Here is a 15,036-nt window from a genome sequence, read left to right as displayed (position 1 = left end):
CTTATTTTTAAGATTTTTTAATTCAAAATTTTGCATTTTAACTTATCGATAATTATTATCTTATTTTAGGCGTAAACTTTGAAATTTATAACTAGATTTTCTTTTATTAGCAGTTACTAAGATAAGAGAAAGTGAAAATCAGGAACTATCAAACTCTACTAACAGGAATAATGCAAATTAAATCGCACGACCTCGTGCGATCCGCGAAATATCAGGGCTGCGGGTGAGTCTTGTTCTTTGTCTCGCAATTTTTCTTAAGTTAACAGTCGATTGCAAATCTATGATATTTTACATTAGATTGCGCACGTGCGTACATTTGCTTCCAGCTTGAAGCTAAACGTCCATAAATTTACATGCTTATGTCATTGCTAGTGTTGTTATTTTATTTCTTAAATATTACTATTTTAATTACACTTTGAAAAATATTGTTATGCAATAACGTAGACGCAAATATTTTCTTTATTTTTTCTTAGTCCCTCTCCTTCCGCAAAAGTTTGATCTCATGGATAGACATGGCAGATTGAATGTTCGCCGCCCCTGTTGAGGCTCGTCGGATTGCGAATTATACCTCTCGTTTGCGGTGTGTCCAGTCGCACGAAGCTCGTCTGGCGAAACTTCTACTTCTAATAGTCGTTTAAATAACTCAATCTTCGTTCCGGATGCTGACAGATTTTTTTTTTTCAATTTTTGTTTCAGCTCCAATGCCATAAACGTACTCATCTCAACACGTTGTTTTTCTCTTATTTTCGTAAGTTCGTAACCGAGTGTCCACTAATTCAAAAACGTAATACTATTTCAAATACGAACGATTACGTTCGTAAGGGTTCATAAAAGCGCAAAAGCCCGTAACATAAACATAACATAAACTCGTAACATAAACGTCTCACAACACAATTGGTTCCTTCTTAATTCGTAACTGCAAGTAACTCATCGACGACGTCACGACGTCGTTGAGGACGAGCCGATCATAATAAATTCTATAATAAAGACGAAGGACAACACAAAGGACTGAAAAAGAAATGTCTTATCACGCGATCACGTGAGCGAGGCTCGTGAAAGTTGTAGAATCCATTCACATGCGTGAACAAAGCTATTTCCATTCCAACTACTAAAAATATAATTACCGTTGTTGCCCGTTATGCCATTTTAAACATTCGCGCAATTAGAGGGTAATGTCCTCTTCAAGTCTTACGTTAACTGTATTACATTGAATACTCCAAAATTTTTAAATTAAAATGTTAATTGTTTCAGCAAGCAGCACAAAATTCAGAATAAAGAGCTAACATTGAATCGGACAATTTTACGACTGCTTGCTCGAACTGTCGATCAATTATGACACAGTGCCGGACACGTCCGTAATCTATTCTTCGTGCGCATTTTTTTTCGCGTTGTTACGACGATCTGGTTTCACGGTTTGTTTGACTTTCTGGTATGCGGAAATATTGTTTGAAGTTCGGCGTGTTTAAAACCGCGCTTGCGGTTTCGCTACTTTGTTTCTGGCGAGGGAGTAACTTATCTCTGTCTTTAAATTTATTTATCGGTTATTAATTAAAAACATTGTTATGTGCTCCGTACATTTTTTTATATGTAGACATATATATGAAATACAATGTGTAAGCGCGTAGACACGTATTTTTTTCCGTTGCTAAACTATATTCAGTCATTCCGTATCTACGCAGAGTCACGCGGCATATCATAGATATTTTTAGTACGCAATAGTGGTGTTAAATCGATAGAAAACGGAGTTTCTATAATGAGAATACGTTAAATTGATCGCTATTAACCCCCGTACACCGCGCTGCTCATTCCATTACATTGTTGGCAATTCCGTAGATTTATGAACGTTGCGGTGACGTTTTTGAACGTACATCAAACAATAACTACACTTGATACAAGGAAAATCTATTTTTCTCTGCTACAATATGGCATTGATATGTGCACAAAAATTTAATACTTTACAAAATACAAAAAAGTTAGACTAAAACTGATCAAGCGAAAACAATGTCGTCTTACTGCAATCGAAATAAGTGCCATGTCTAGGTACATAAGCGTTTAACACATGATAATAATATCGATTACTTGACGCACACCTGCATGAGAGCGTTGAATTACTTAAGCTGTCTCTCAGACTGGCGCCTAGTTAGCATCTTGCTGAATTTCGACTAACGCGAGCTTGGTAGCACATTGACAACAAGGTCACGAAAAAACGCACCCTGTGCGGAAATGAAATTACGGAATGCGCAGCACTGGTTGTATTTTCGCATGCCACGTGTATCGCGATGTGAAAGAACAGTTTTGAATCGATCGAGCACGTGGAAACACTTATACGCTACCTGCCACAAGCTGATTCATACACGCTACGTGCGTTTGCATATAAAAATTCACTGCAAAACAGAGTAAAAATATACGATTGATAACTAAAATACGAGTGTGCACATATACCAACTTTAGTTAAATATTAGCACAACGATATGAAGAATTCATTCTGCTTGCTGAGATGAAATAATATTACATTAAAGCTATTTTTATATACAGAAAATGAAAAATGTTGCAGCGTTCTCTAATGTTTCAAATAGTAAAAAATCGAATTTTAATAAATAAAAAAGCGTTAGAAAAATTTTAATTAAATCGAAGATGAAACCAAACGTAATCTAAAAGCCAATATAAGCATCAAATTGAACACCAATTTTAAAGATGCAGAATAATATACACTAGATGTATTTTTGCTTTAAGAAATCTTATGATTCTTTTATTTAGATTTGTTCATATCTTGTGAACTACGTAAAAAATAAATCACACCGACACCGACCGGCTCCTGATGGCATAGATGCAAGCACTTTCGCGATATTGGAGTTTTGCAGGAAAAAGATTATAATTTGCACGACAGTGCCGAAGTACGTGGATAGCGCTGCACGTTGTATACCACATAGTAGCATCGCGTCAAGCGCACTCCGCTACACTGATTCGACAATTCTATGAGATGTTCCAAATGGATGGGTGAAGAATGTCAGAGTAGGGTAGAGACTGCGCAGACGCTGCGTGGGTGGAGGAATCAATACGTAATGACAGATGAATGGAATTAAAAAAAAAAGATTTTTTGAGAGTTATTTTTAATATATTATATTTATATGTCTTCTATTTTTGCCAGTTTCTTTTACGCGCAATATATATTTTCCGTGAAATATTAGTTTCTACTAGAATTTGATCCTTGCCTGCACCTCTTTTACTTGCTGATGTTATACGCAAATACGCATCAATGACCACAGAGCATTCCGTATTTTACGTTGAATAAATTACCTTTAGTAGTATGTCGACAAGAGTAAATTTTAATCGTTCTCATTTTATATACACATTTTCAAATCGTAAATATTTCGAAGGACTGCGTGATTATAGTTTGTTACGAGTTAAATTTTGTTATGTAATTAAAGTGGTTTTCAATATCTCGAAGAACGGCAATAAAATCATAAAACAACTTAATATTGTAACTAAACTTGCTTTAAACTATATGGAGACGATATATTAAAACAAAAAAACAATTGTGTTAATTTTTGGAACAAGATTATATTTTTATTTGTATTTGTATTATTTGTATTTGTGACTTGAAACAAATAATTCCTGCTTATAATATTTTTAACATATCCATAGTTAACATATCCATAGTTAAAAGAATTATATTTTTACGTTGTCTTATAAAATTGTCTTATAACATAGAAGTTAATATGCAATTTTATATTCCATATTAACTTTTATGTTCTAGTACGGATATTTTGAACAAATGTCTTATTATTATTACTCATTATATTTGCATGCTTTTGAATAGGTTCGATGGAATTTATTGCTTCATTAATTGCAGCAATGACTTTCTCATTGTCCATTATTGTAATGTGAGTGCTTTCAGCATATTGTATTTTTATCTTTCCTTTAGTAATCTGCAAGTAACTTTATATTAATTACACCTGTTCTGCTGTATAAATTATTTTTTTATATACTTTATTCACCTTGTGCAGGCCATAATCTTCTTCAGGAAAAAGTAATGCATATGTCGTTGGTTTCAGAAGTATTATAGGTGGTTCGATCTTCGGTACTTGTGTCATATCGTATTCATGTAAACCGATCAAATGCTTGTACATTGTTGTGCACAAAACTTTCTTTTTGTGAATCATTACTTGTGAATAAGCCGAAGAAGCATGTTTCAAGAAAATTTCCAATTTTTTGTCCCAATTAGTATTAGTACATTTGTTTAACTCACACAGGAACTAAAAAGATTAGATTTGTGATTTTTGCCGAAAAATCCATCATTTAAGAGCATCATCTATGATTATATACCTTTCCACTAACTGCTGGTTGAAACAAATCCATTATACCCAAAAGAATATTATTCTGGAATTCATCTAACGTAGTGAAAGGACAATTTGCATTAACTAGTGCCTTCACGTGCTCCGGTGCTCCATCGATGAGAATCAATCGGCCTTTGAGATTCATTTCTTCGAACTTCCGCGCTAATTCAATTGCAATTATCGATCCATACGAATAGCCGACTAGTACAAAATTTTGTGGCAATTTTTGTTCTCTGCTCAAAATGTGCTGAAAACACATAAAAAACAATAAAGTTTAAAAAAAACTTAGCATAGAAAAAATGGTACTAAAAATATCTCGAACTGCTATTTTGTTATCATTGTATTCTGGTATGCAGTATTTTGTTGTATCACAATTAGTTTCTTTTTTTCTACATTATGAAGTCCAGTTGTTAATTAAGTAAAGAATTTACCTGTAAAAGGCTATTAGTGATATCTTTTATTGATGTTAAGTCTGTGCCGATGTTATACGTGTTGTATTGCAGGCACGTTGCTGAACCTTCGATTTGTGGCACCAGCAAATCAAAGACGTTTCCACAACCCTCTATACCTGGCAATAGGAATATTTCGCTTTCCGTCGTGCTTTCTTTCGTCGGAAGCTTTATACAAACATCGGGTATCAATTGATCTTCGCCTGATATGCGAATGAGCAATTTCATTCCTGTTATCTCGGTGAGTTCGTCGTTCTTCACATCTTTTTCGAACATTTTGCCGAGCTTAGCGAAATTGAGATTGCGAATATCCTGCGCGGTAAGGAAAATCTCATACTCCCTTTCCAAGGTTTGTTTAATTTCCACGGCCATCATCGAGTCCATTCCAAGCTCGGACAAAGGCATGTGATGAGCCACGGTACTCATGTCCTTCAGATCTATATTTAATTAATTTTTTGTATTTAGTTTTAATTATTTAGTTTATATTAAATACTTTAATCACATTTAATTAGACACATTAATCTTTTTTATCAAATGAATTCAAATTTAAATAAATTGATTAATTAAATTGTCTAATTTTTTTAATGTTATTAACTTACTCATAATATTGGCCACAGTTTCTACAATACTGGATGCGCCATAAGTGATCAACCGCTTCTCGGCTACAACCATGCTCGCCACTATAGGCTGTTTTTGTAACAAAAAGTCCTCGAGTTTCGAGATGCAGGAAGTTATCTTTTGCTGCAAAGTGCCGCCGATAACCATTTCTTTGTCGTTGTCTTGCATATCAGCCACGAGGCCGACATCGCCGACCGCACCCCATTGAATCGCTAGTCCGTGCAGACCCTCTTGCACTCTTTTCTCGCAAATTCTTTCCATGATGGAATTTGCCATGCCGTAATTGGTCTGTCCGGCATTTCCTCTGCCGCAAGATACCGAAGAGAACACAACAAAGTGACGAAGCTGAGGACATATTTTTCTTGTCAAATGATCCAAGTTTTTTGTGGCCCAAGTTTTCGCTTTGAAGGGCTTCTGAAACGTCTCTACAGTTTGATTCGGACAAATTTTATCATTTAATACCACAGCCAGGTTGAATATAGCGTCCACCGGCGTCAATTTTTCCGCCGATTTCAGCATATATTCGCAATCTTTGACGTCCGATACGTCGACGTCCGATATGATTAACACTTTCACTCCATAAGATTTCCATAGATCGATTTTCATCTGCTGATATCCGTTTTTTACTCCGGCACGCGAGATGAACACCAGATTCTGAGCGCCACGAACCACCAACCAGTCGGCTAATTCTAAGCCAAAGCCACCCAAGCCGCCTAAGATGATGTACGATCTGTTCGATTGACAGTAATAACGTGGAAGTGCAAGAATGGGTGCGCTCATAGATTCATTTTTTTGTGCATTTTTATGATTATCTAAAAATACGTTAACTCATTTAACTCAGTTTTTATTTGATGTATTATGTTTTATCCTTAACTGATCTCGCGTATTAAGCCACAATTAATTCCAGCTAAATTGACCTACCTTTCCTATATGCTTTCCAGCTGCCATGTATCTGAATGCAGCTTCCACTTCATCCTTTTCGAAAATCTTTCTGGCAATCGGTTGAATAGTTTTATTCGCAAGATTTATGGCTACTACCATGTTTAAACGTTCTTTTAGTTCTTTCGGAGCTGTGAATACATTATCCAACATAACGCTGTAAAATGAAATTCCTTTTGAAAGGAACGATGAATTTAACAAGTTATTGGCCATAAAATCAAATTTGCCGATTTCCAGAAAACGCCCGCCCTTCGCGAGGCAACGGATGGACGTCTGGAGTTTTTCTTCGGCGAGCGAGTTCAATACAATGTCCACGCCACGGCCGTTGGGCTGACTAAGTATCATTTGCTCAAAACTGTTGTCGCGCGAATTTCCAATGTGATTCTCTGGGATGAACGGGAACGTGTCTCTGATAAACTTTCGCTTTTCCGGAGTGCCAACGGTGGTGAATATCTCGCAACCTTTGTGATGCGCAAGATGAATTGCAGCTTGTCCCACGGCACCGGTACCGGAGTGGATGAGTACCGTGTCGCTCTTTTTCATATTCGCTTTGACGATTAATCCGTAACAGCACGTGCTGTAAGCGCATGGAACCGTTGCAGCGTCCTCCATGCTCCACTCATCGGGAACGTTCCAGCACATGTCTTTGTAGGATATGCACATATTTGATATGGATCTGTGAATTAAAGAATTAAAATTTTTTATATCTAAAGAAAAAAACAGGATTATCTAGGATAGATAACTTGTAGATTTTACAGTAAATATAATAAATACAGTAATACTGTTTATAAAACATTTATGCATTCCAATAAAATAATTTTACGTTTTTCTTGGCTTTACAAAATATTGCAAGTTGCATTACAAAGTTTGCAACATTTGAGATAGAAATTTTTTTAAATAAATAATTTTTTAATTATTTTTTATCTTCTTATTGCACATGCATATACAATATATAAACACAAAATATATCAATTTATTCAATAGAAAAGCTTGCTTTAAAGTGCGTCAACTTTTTTTATAAACAGTATACTTTTAAATGATTGCATGACAGTAATGTACCTGTTTTCCCAAATTCCCATCACTCTTTGTCCAGTATTATCGACGCCGACATATTCCATACCCATCATACAATCCTCGAGTCGTCCGCGCGTTAAGTAGAAAACATCTCCCGCCAGTTTGCCGGACGCTATCATTACATCTTTGAAATTGATAGACGAGTAAGCTATGTGAACGAGATTATTCTCCTTATAATCCGGGGTAATCGGGCCTTCAATCCAGCGAAATGAACTCAAATCACCGCTCACCTAATTGAGAAATATTTTTTATTATGACAGAACTGTAAGGAAAAATTTTTTTTTATTTATTTATGAAACATTTATACCAGTTGATTGGCAAATGCGTGGTATACGAGCTTCGGTGTCAGCGGCGCTAACGGAAGATGTCTGTATGAACCCCATTTTTCCCCGTTTTACCCGGACGCAAGACATTTATGATAAGATCGATCCGGAGTTGCTCCGCGTATAATGGCTCGTGCAAAGAAAACTCCGGTGCAGTTTCGTCTTGAATAAACACTCCTCTGATCGATTCGCCGCCTGGTTCTCTTCTCAAGCAATTGACGAGGCCCAACAAGCCGCATTCCGAATCTTTCTCGCTGACTAAAATTATTTTTGCAGCGTTTCTTGACTCGTTCTGCGCGTTCAAGATCGATTTTAGCTGCTCTAATCAAGAGAACTCGTAATTGTTCACGTGAATAACTTTAGTTTTCTTCGTCGACTGTTCTGTCTTCTTTAACAGTATAAAGTGCTCTTTCTGCGAGCGTTTCTCAAGTACTACTGCTAAATCGTACTTTTCGGCAGTCGCAATGTCATCTTTCGTGAAGGACTGTTCTCGTGTCAATAAGAATCCATTGTTTTGTAACGCCGGCAAAATTTCTTTTAAGGTTTTGCTCTTATTTTTCGTGAACAAATCGTATCCTATGATTAATATCGTCTTATCGTCATTCGACAACTTCTTCGATTGCGAGACTGTGATTTTCGAAGGAAGAGTAACGCAATCGAAGCGATCGGTTCTGGTTACCAGAGTAATGTTTGGTTGAAGCAACGGTAGATCACCCAAGATATCAATAAACAGTGGCGATGCTATTTCATTTGTTTCTACTTTGTCATCATCTTCGATCAATTCGATAATATTTACTTTTATCACTTGATGATACTCCAGAGCGAGATGCGTCGACAGCATCACGGCTTCTTGTAGAGAAACCTCGGCTCCGTCGCGATGAGCTATGAATCTGTATTCTTCGAGAACGGGCTCCCCCGCTGTTTTTCGACGAAATATGGAAGTAGCCTTGATTCCGCGAATTTCTACACCGCCGGATACTACCGCGTCGAAGGTTTTGTACACACGCACAGGAAGCTCTAAAAAGATATTTATAAATATTGTATTTTTTTATACTTAAACTTCTTTTACGTTAAACAAATTTCTTTATTTGAAAATTAGTTACAATATTTAAAGATACATTAAAAAATTAATATTAAAAAGCTGATAGAAAGAAAATAAGTCGACAAACTTACGATAATCGTTAGCTGCTGCGTTCCGTACTTGCTGTATGTGAAATTTCGTATCGATCACCAACTTTTGTATTCCCGTGGGAACGTGAAGACTCCTCGTGTCTATCCCGAGGATTTTCATTTGCAGCATATTATCCATAAATGTTACCCAATTGTACATCCAAGCTATGTGCCCTTGTTTTCCCGTAGTCGACGAACTCTTCAAACCTCGAAACATGCCGGCGTATTGATATCCTCGTAATCTGAGTTCTTTGTAGATATCTTTTGTCTTCATTACTTCCTCCTCATTGTCGTTCTCTTGATTTAACAGATGACTCGGTAACTTTTCTTCGGCAATATTTGTCGGTTCACGCACAGTGCCAGTGACGATGGCATTATCTCCTTCGATGATTTCAAACTTTCCAGTTGCTGCAATAAATAATCTTGAATATTTCTTGTTGCGACATTAAATATTAGTTGCGATAAAAACACGCGTGGGCCGACGAAAAAGGTTTCGCCGACTTCAGTCGGCATGCGACAAAGGCTTCGCCGACCTAAGACAACAAACAACCAACATGTCCGGCGTTAGCCGATAACCGCGTCACATAAGATTATGACCATTTAGATTGATTACTTAAAATGTATTTCTTTTGATTGGTTCCCTTCTACCACCGCAAGATGTTATATAAGCAGCAAGATTAATTCACGAAGTTTAGATCTATATAATATCGCGACTTTATAACAAGCCGAGATACATACGAGGCCGAATCCTCTGAAACCTACAGTATTATTTGTACGAAATATAACATAATCACAAATAAACATAGATACGAAACTAATACATTGAGTGAACTTCTTTGTATAAAAATCACGATACGACATTTCTTTTTATTACATAAATTGAGTATTGTCATTCTGAATGCATCAAATAAAGTAGCTTATTGAAAAATTTTATTTTAAAATAAGATCTACCTTTCTGCACAATTATTCTTAGATACACGGGTCCTTGTTTTGGAACGTGCGTTGCCCGAATGAACTTGACATTCTCAAATACGATCGGCATATCGGTATACGATAGACTTTTCAGCAAACCCATTGTTTGCCAAACTAGCATGAGATATCCAGTAGCCGGCAATAACTGTCTTCCGTCAATCACATGACCGCTCATATATTCGTATTCTTCGTCATTTCGCGCAATTTCAACCATTCTTTCTCCGACAGAGAGTTTCGTCAGCATTTTATAACATGTTAAGTACCAATCTTTAGAATGGTCCCATCTGGTAATAAAAAATAATAATTTCTTACCCAAAAAATAATTTTGTATTTTATCATGTTTAACAAATGAATAATGTGTTCGACATACTTGATTGACGGCGAGATCATCGGCGTGGAACGACTAACAGGAAATTTTACGGTCGGATATAGATTTGCTAATTGCGGTTGCAAGCCATTGTTGTACATTTTTCCCAGACCTTCCAAAAATACTTTGACGTTATCTTCGTGATTACGCTGAAGTAACGTGATGCTAGTTGTATGGAACAGTTCTTTCGTAACACTCTGAAGAATAGCATACGGCGCGATTTCAAGAGTCACTGCGTTTCTGGGAATTAATTGCGCGGTTTTATCGAAAAATACAGGACTCAATAGATTATTCGTGAAATATTCAGCGCAGGATAATTTTTCGCTGCAAAATAAACTTTGCCATATCTGATTGGGAGTCATTGTTTGCGGCATTATTCGATTTAGGTAAGCTAGAATCGTGGCTCTCGCGGGGAGGAGATAACGAGTATGTAGAGGAATATCGCAGCAGTTGACTACCTCAGTAAATACATTATTGGCCTGCAAATTATATAAAAAATATAACTTGTTTAAGTTAATTATACGTATATTTAAAAAATATCTAAATGAAATATAAAAATACCTCTAATTGTTTTGTAAACGCTTTTACTGATTTTTTTAGACCGCTTATGGAGCAAGTATTTGGACTGTTGCTGTAGATTACTTCGATATCCGGTGGGCATATGTTCTTCACATTCTCATAACTGAGACCGATATTCGCCATCGTGCAGTTAATTTTTTTTGTTTCCTTCAATCCCAATCCTATGTAATACGAAGATAAAATCACTTGTTCAAGGGTGAAATTACCGGTCGCATACGCGCAGCAGAGTTCACCAATTGAGTGACCAACGACATAATCTGGTACGATATTTACGGATCTTAAGAGATCGATTAATCCCACCTAAAAAAAATAAAATATTTTTTTTTATAATTATCAAGAAGCATTTAGAGAAATTACGCGCATATAATTCGTAGAAACCATTTATCACCTGCATTACGGTGATGGCCACAAGTGAATTCAATATATCGTGAAAAATATCTTCATGTTTGCTCGTTAATATGTCAATGATACATATTCCATGCATTTTTAAAATGATATCGCATTTTTCTATGGTTTTGGATAATATTGGGAATATTAGCGCTTGACCTGTTAACATGTAAATTCGATTTTAATTGCAAGCAATAACTTTTTTAACATATGCAAAAAAGGATGCGTACTTATGCCAATCCATTGCGATCCAATTCCGGAGAACACAAAACAAATCGGTCTTCTCTCACCTGAGTAATATTGTATTTCTTTTGCCGCTTTGATCGGCGTTTTAGATTCGACAATCACGTATCCTCTGTAAGGATGATTTTTTATCTCGTCAGCGTATAGATCATGCAATAGCCGTACATATTCGACGTCTATCGGCCGGTTCTCGACCTAACATATAAATTTTTGCGGTGTAAGTGTGCTCTTATTGACTGTGTAATCACAAAATTTTTATATACCTCATTTAGAAATGATTCAACTGCTTGTTTGGTACGTCCAGACAGGACAACGATTCTGGGCAGATTATCATTCGGCGCTCCTTTATTGATCTTTTCTTTTGTGTTATTTCGCAACAAGATGTGACAATTGGCTCCACCAAAACCAAACGAATTGATGCCCATAAATCCAGAAGTCCACGGTGTTGTGTTAGTCACCACGCGTATACTTCCCTCTTCAAAAGCCTTAACTCCTTTCCGTATTTGTGTGAAGTTTATATTTGGCGGTATTAAGCCAGTTTCCATTGCAATTATCACCTTACGAAAAGTTAATTAAATGCTAACTTGGGCTTATTATTTTTTTATTAAGTTATTTATTAACTGATGAATGTTTTTTATTTTTTTATCATGATACTATTAATGATTTAGCAGCGAAAGAAATGTAATACAAATTTTTGTTTGTAAAGTATAAAAATTTCGCAAATCTACGATCATAAAAATTGACGGTTACTATTATAATGCATATAATAATTATTATTACCTTTGCAATTTGACACATGCCACTAGCAGCTTCAGAATGGCCCAGGTTTGATTTGATAGAACCGATTAATAGAGGAGTTTGCCTGTTCTTGCAGAAAACTTGCTCGAGTGCATTAATTTCTTCTGGATCGCCAACATAGGTGCCGGTGCCGTGAGCCTCCATATAGCCTAAGCAAGTCGGCGAAATACCGCATTCATTGTAAAACTCTTCAAGTAAAGTTTGTTGCATTTTGCTCGATGGGAAGGTAATGCCTTGTTCTTTGTATCCGTCGCAATTAGTTTTTCCGTAAACGACGGTTGCATAAATTCTCTTAGCCACATTTGCTTTTTGTAAAAATGCGACTCCGATTGTCTCGCTACGCATGTAACCGTTTGCATCGTCGGTAAAAGGTTTGCATAATCCGTCAGGTGCTAAAATTCCTGAAATTGTTAAATTATGTTATAAAATCTAATTTAGATATATTTTTATATATATTCTAAATTATTTAGATTATAATAATTTTTATATTTTTCAATTATATCATATATTTTAAATTAACATTTCAATAAGTATAATACCGATTCTCGCAAACTGCAAAGCTACATAAGGATGCAGACAGAGATTTAGACCGCCGACAATAGCGGCGTCACACTGCCCTGACCGGATACTTCTATAGGCGCACTCGAAAGCGAAGAGACTTGAGCTGCATGCGGAATCAAGTGTCCAAGATGGTCCTGTTATATTCAACCAGTGAGACATCCGATTTGCGTATAGAGGCTTGTAACATCCAAAAGCTCCAGCACCAGCTATCTAATGTGTATACATAAAACATTGTTTAGAAAATTTAAATGTTCATTGTATGAGCAATGTACGGACTGATTTACAAACAAGTACATTTTTTACAATATGATATAAAAATGTTATTTATCAAAATTTTTATGCTATATGTTTGTACAATATTCTTGCTTGATCGATAAGTAATTTTTTGTACCTGTGGTTTTTCAAAAAACCAAATCTTCTCCGCCTCCGACAAGCACATTCCGATAAAAATTCCAGTGTTCGTTCCAGATAAATTTTTCGGATTTATTCCTGCGTCAACGATAGCTTCATACGTATGCTCCATGAGCATCCTACTCAGAGGATCCATGAAATGGACTTCGTTAAAGGGAATTTCAAAATAATCTGCATCGAATTTCTCGCAATTGTCAATCATTCCCATACGTTGAGGTAGATCTGGGTGACCTGTATATTAAACCGTATATAATATGTAAATAGTTATTTTCGTTTCAACTATTATATATAGAAGTTTTTATAAAAAAGAAATGATGACAATTAATAAAAAATTTAAAAAGAACAGTAATTTTATACTTATGTTTCTATGGAATATTTTTTATATAATTTTTTATTCGTATAGAACAAAGAAGATATTACCATGATTCCATCGTCGTTCCTCATCTGATCCAAGATCCACTTTGTTAAATAGATTTTCTTGGAGCTGTCTAATATTGTCAGATTTAGGAAATCTACCGGCGATGCCAGAAATAACGATGTCATCTTCAGATTCGACATCAATGACCGTGGCTTTTTTATTAGAGTCCATGTCAACTCCAACAACAGTAAATTTTACTTTACTGGTTAACAGAGTCCCAATATCAGCAAATTTGCAGATATTTTAAATGATCTTAATTTCACGTTTTTACAATTTCACACTCTTTTTTTCTTAATTTTTAATGATAATATTTAATTGTGATTCTGAAATCCAACTGACGCGATTGCCTGTGCGACTGACGTGTCACTAGTAAGTAGGTTCTTTTTAAACCTGGTTTTATATAAAAGACATATGTTAATTATTGCATCATTAATTATGCAAGTACATTATAAATTTACTATTTATAAAAACCATTGTTTGATAAGAATTAATGTTTCGTAATTGTGAAATAACAATGGCACGTATTTTAAATACAAAAATTTGCAATTATTTGCCTGTAAAAGTAAGGACTCTTATTTATTTTACTATCTGCTGCATTGAGAGACGCGAAAATATGATATGGAAATAAAAATTTTGGGACCAATTGTATATATCTAGTAGAAAATTAATATAATTTTTAATTATATGAGCTAGTTGCATAATAAATCACATAATTCTAAATAAAGAACTACACTGGTTGTATAATAAGTAAATCTTTTTACCATAAGGAACAATACACTTCATTAAATAAACATTTAAATAATATAAATGCAGTTCAATGCTTTTAATCTTTTGAATACAATAACTGCATATGTATTCCACGAAGACAATCGATGTGGTCGATGGATATATATACAGGGTGATTGAGAACAATTTACTGTCTTTGCAATGCTATATTCTTGAGCGAATTCTGAGACGATTTTTCCTTTTACAAAATTTTGTCCGAAGCTTAGTTTTCGAGTTATAATTGAAAATAGTTTGCTACTTACGAGTCCGATACAACGAGCAGGCAGGGATGACGCAATGCGTCATGAGACGATAGTAAACACTTCATAGGGCGGTATTCATAGTCCGTTCTTATATTCAAAATTGTCTTAAGCACGGACTTATATTCGCTCTCTTCGTCACACATAGATTGTATCTGACGAAGAGAGCGAATATAAGTTCGTGCTTAAGACGATCTTAAATATAAGAACGGACTATGAATACCGGCCATAGTCTCATTATATGTTGCGCGTCCCTATTTGCCCGTTGTACCGGATTCGTACGCTGCTACCTATTTTCAATAATAACTGGAAAACTAAGCTTCGGACAAAATTTTGTAAAAGGAAAAATCGTCTTAGAATTTACT

The 15,036-nt window shown here is 35.5% G+C and overlaps 1 long non-coding RNA gene and 1 pseudogene across 1 annotated transcript in view; both read right to left on the bottom strand.

The window, feature by feature from the left end:
• The window catches only part of LOC136998047 (uncharacterized), a 34,007-nt gene extending 30,432 nt beyond the window's left edge, over positions 1-3,575 (bottom strand). The window contains exon 1 of the long non-coding RNA XR_010888624.1: positions 2,810-3,575. This is a non-coding gene — a long non-coding RNA (uncharacterized lncRNA). The remainder of the gene's footprint in view (positions 1-2,809) is intronic.
• Positions 3,576-3,597: 22 nt separating this feature from the next.
• On the bottom strand, positions 3,598-13,817 carry LOC136998046 (fatty acid synthase-like; annotated as a pseudogene).
• Between the last annotated feature and the right edge of the window lie 1,219 nt (positions 13,818-15,036).

Source organism: Linepithema humile, chromosome 2 (assembly GCF_040581485.1).
Source record: "Linepithema humile isolate Giens D197 chromosome 2, Lhum_UNIL_v1.0, whole genome shotgun sequence".
NCBI classification, from domain to species: domain Eukaryota; kingdom Metazoa; phylum Arthropoda; class Insecta; order Hymenoptera; family Formicidae; genus Linepithema; species Linepithema humile.
This window is presented reverse-complemented; position numbering and strand designations above follow the sequence as displayed.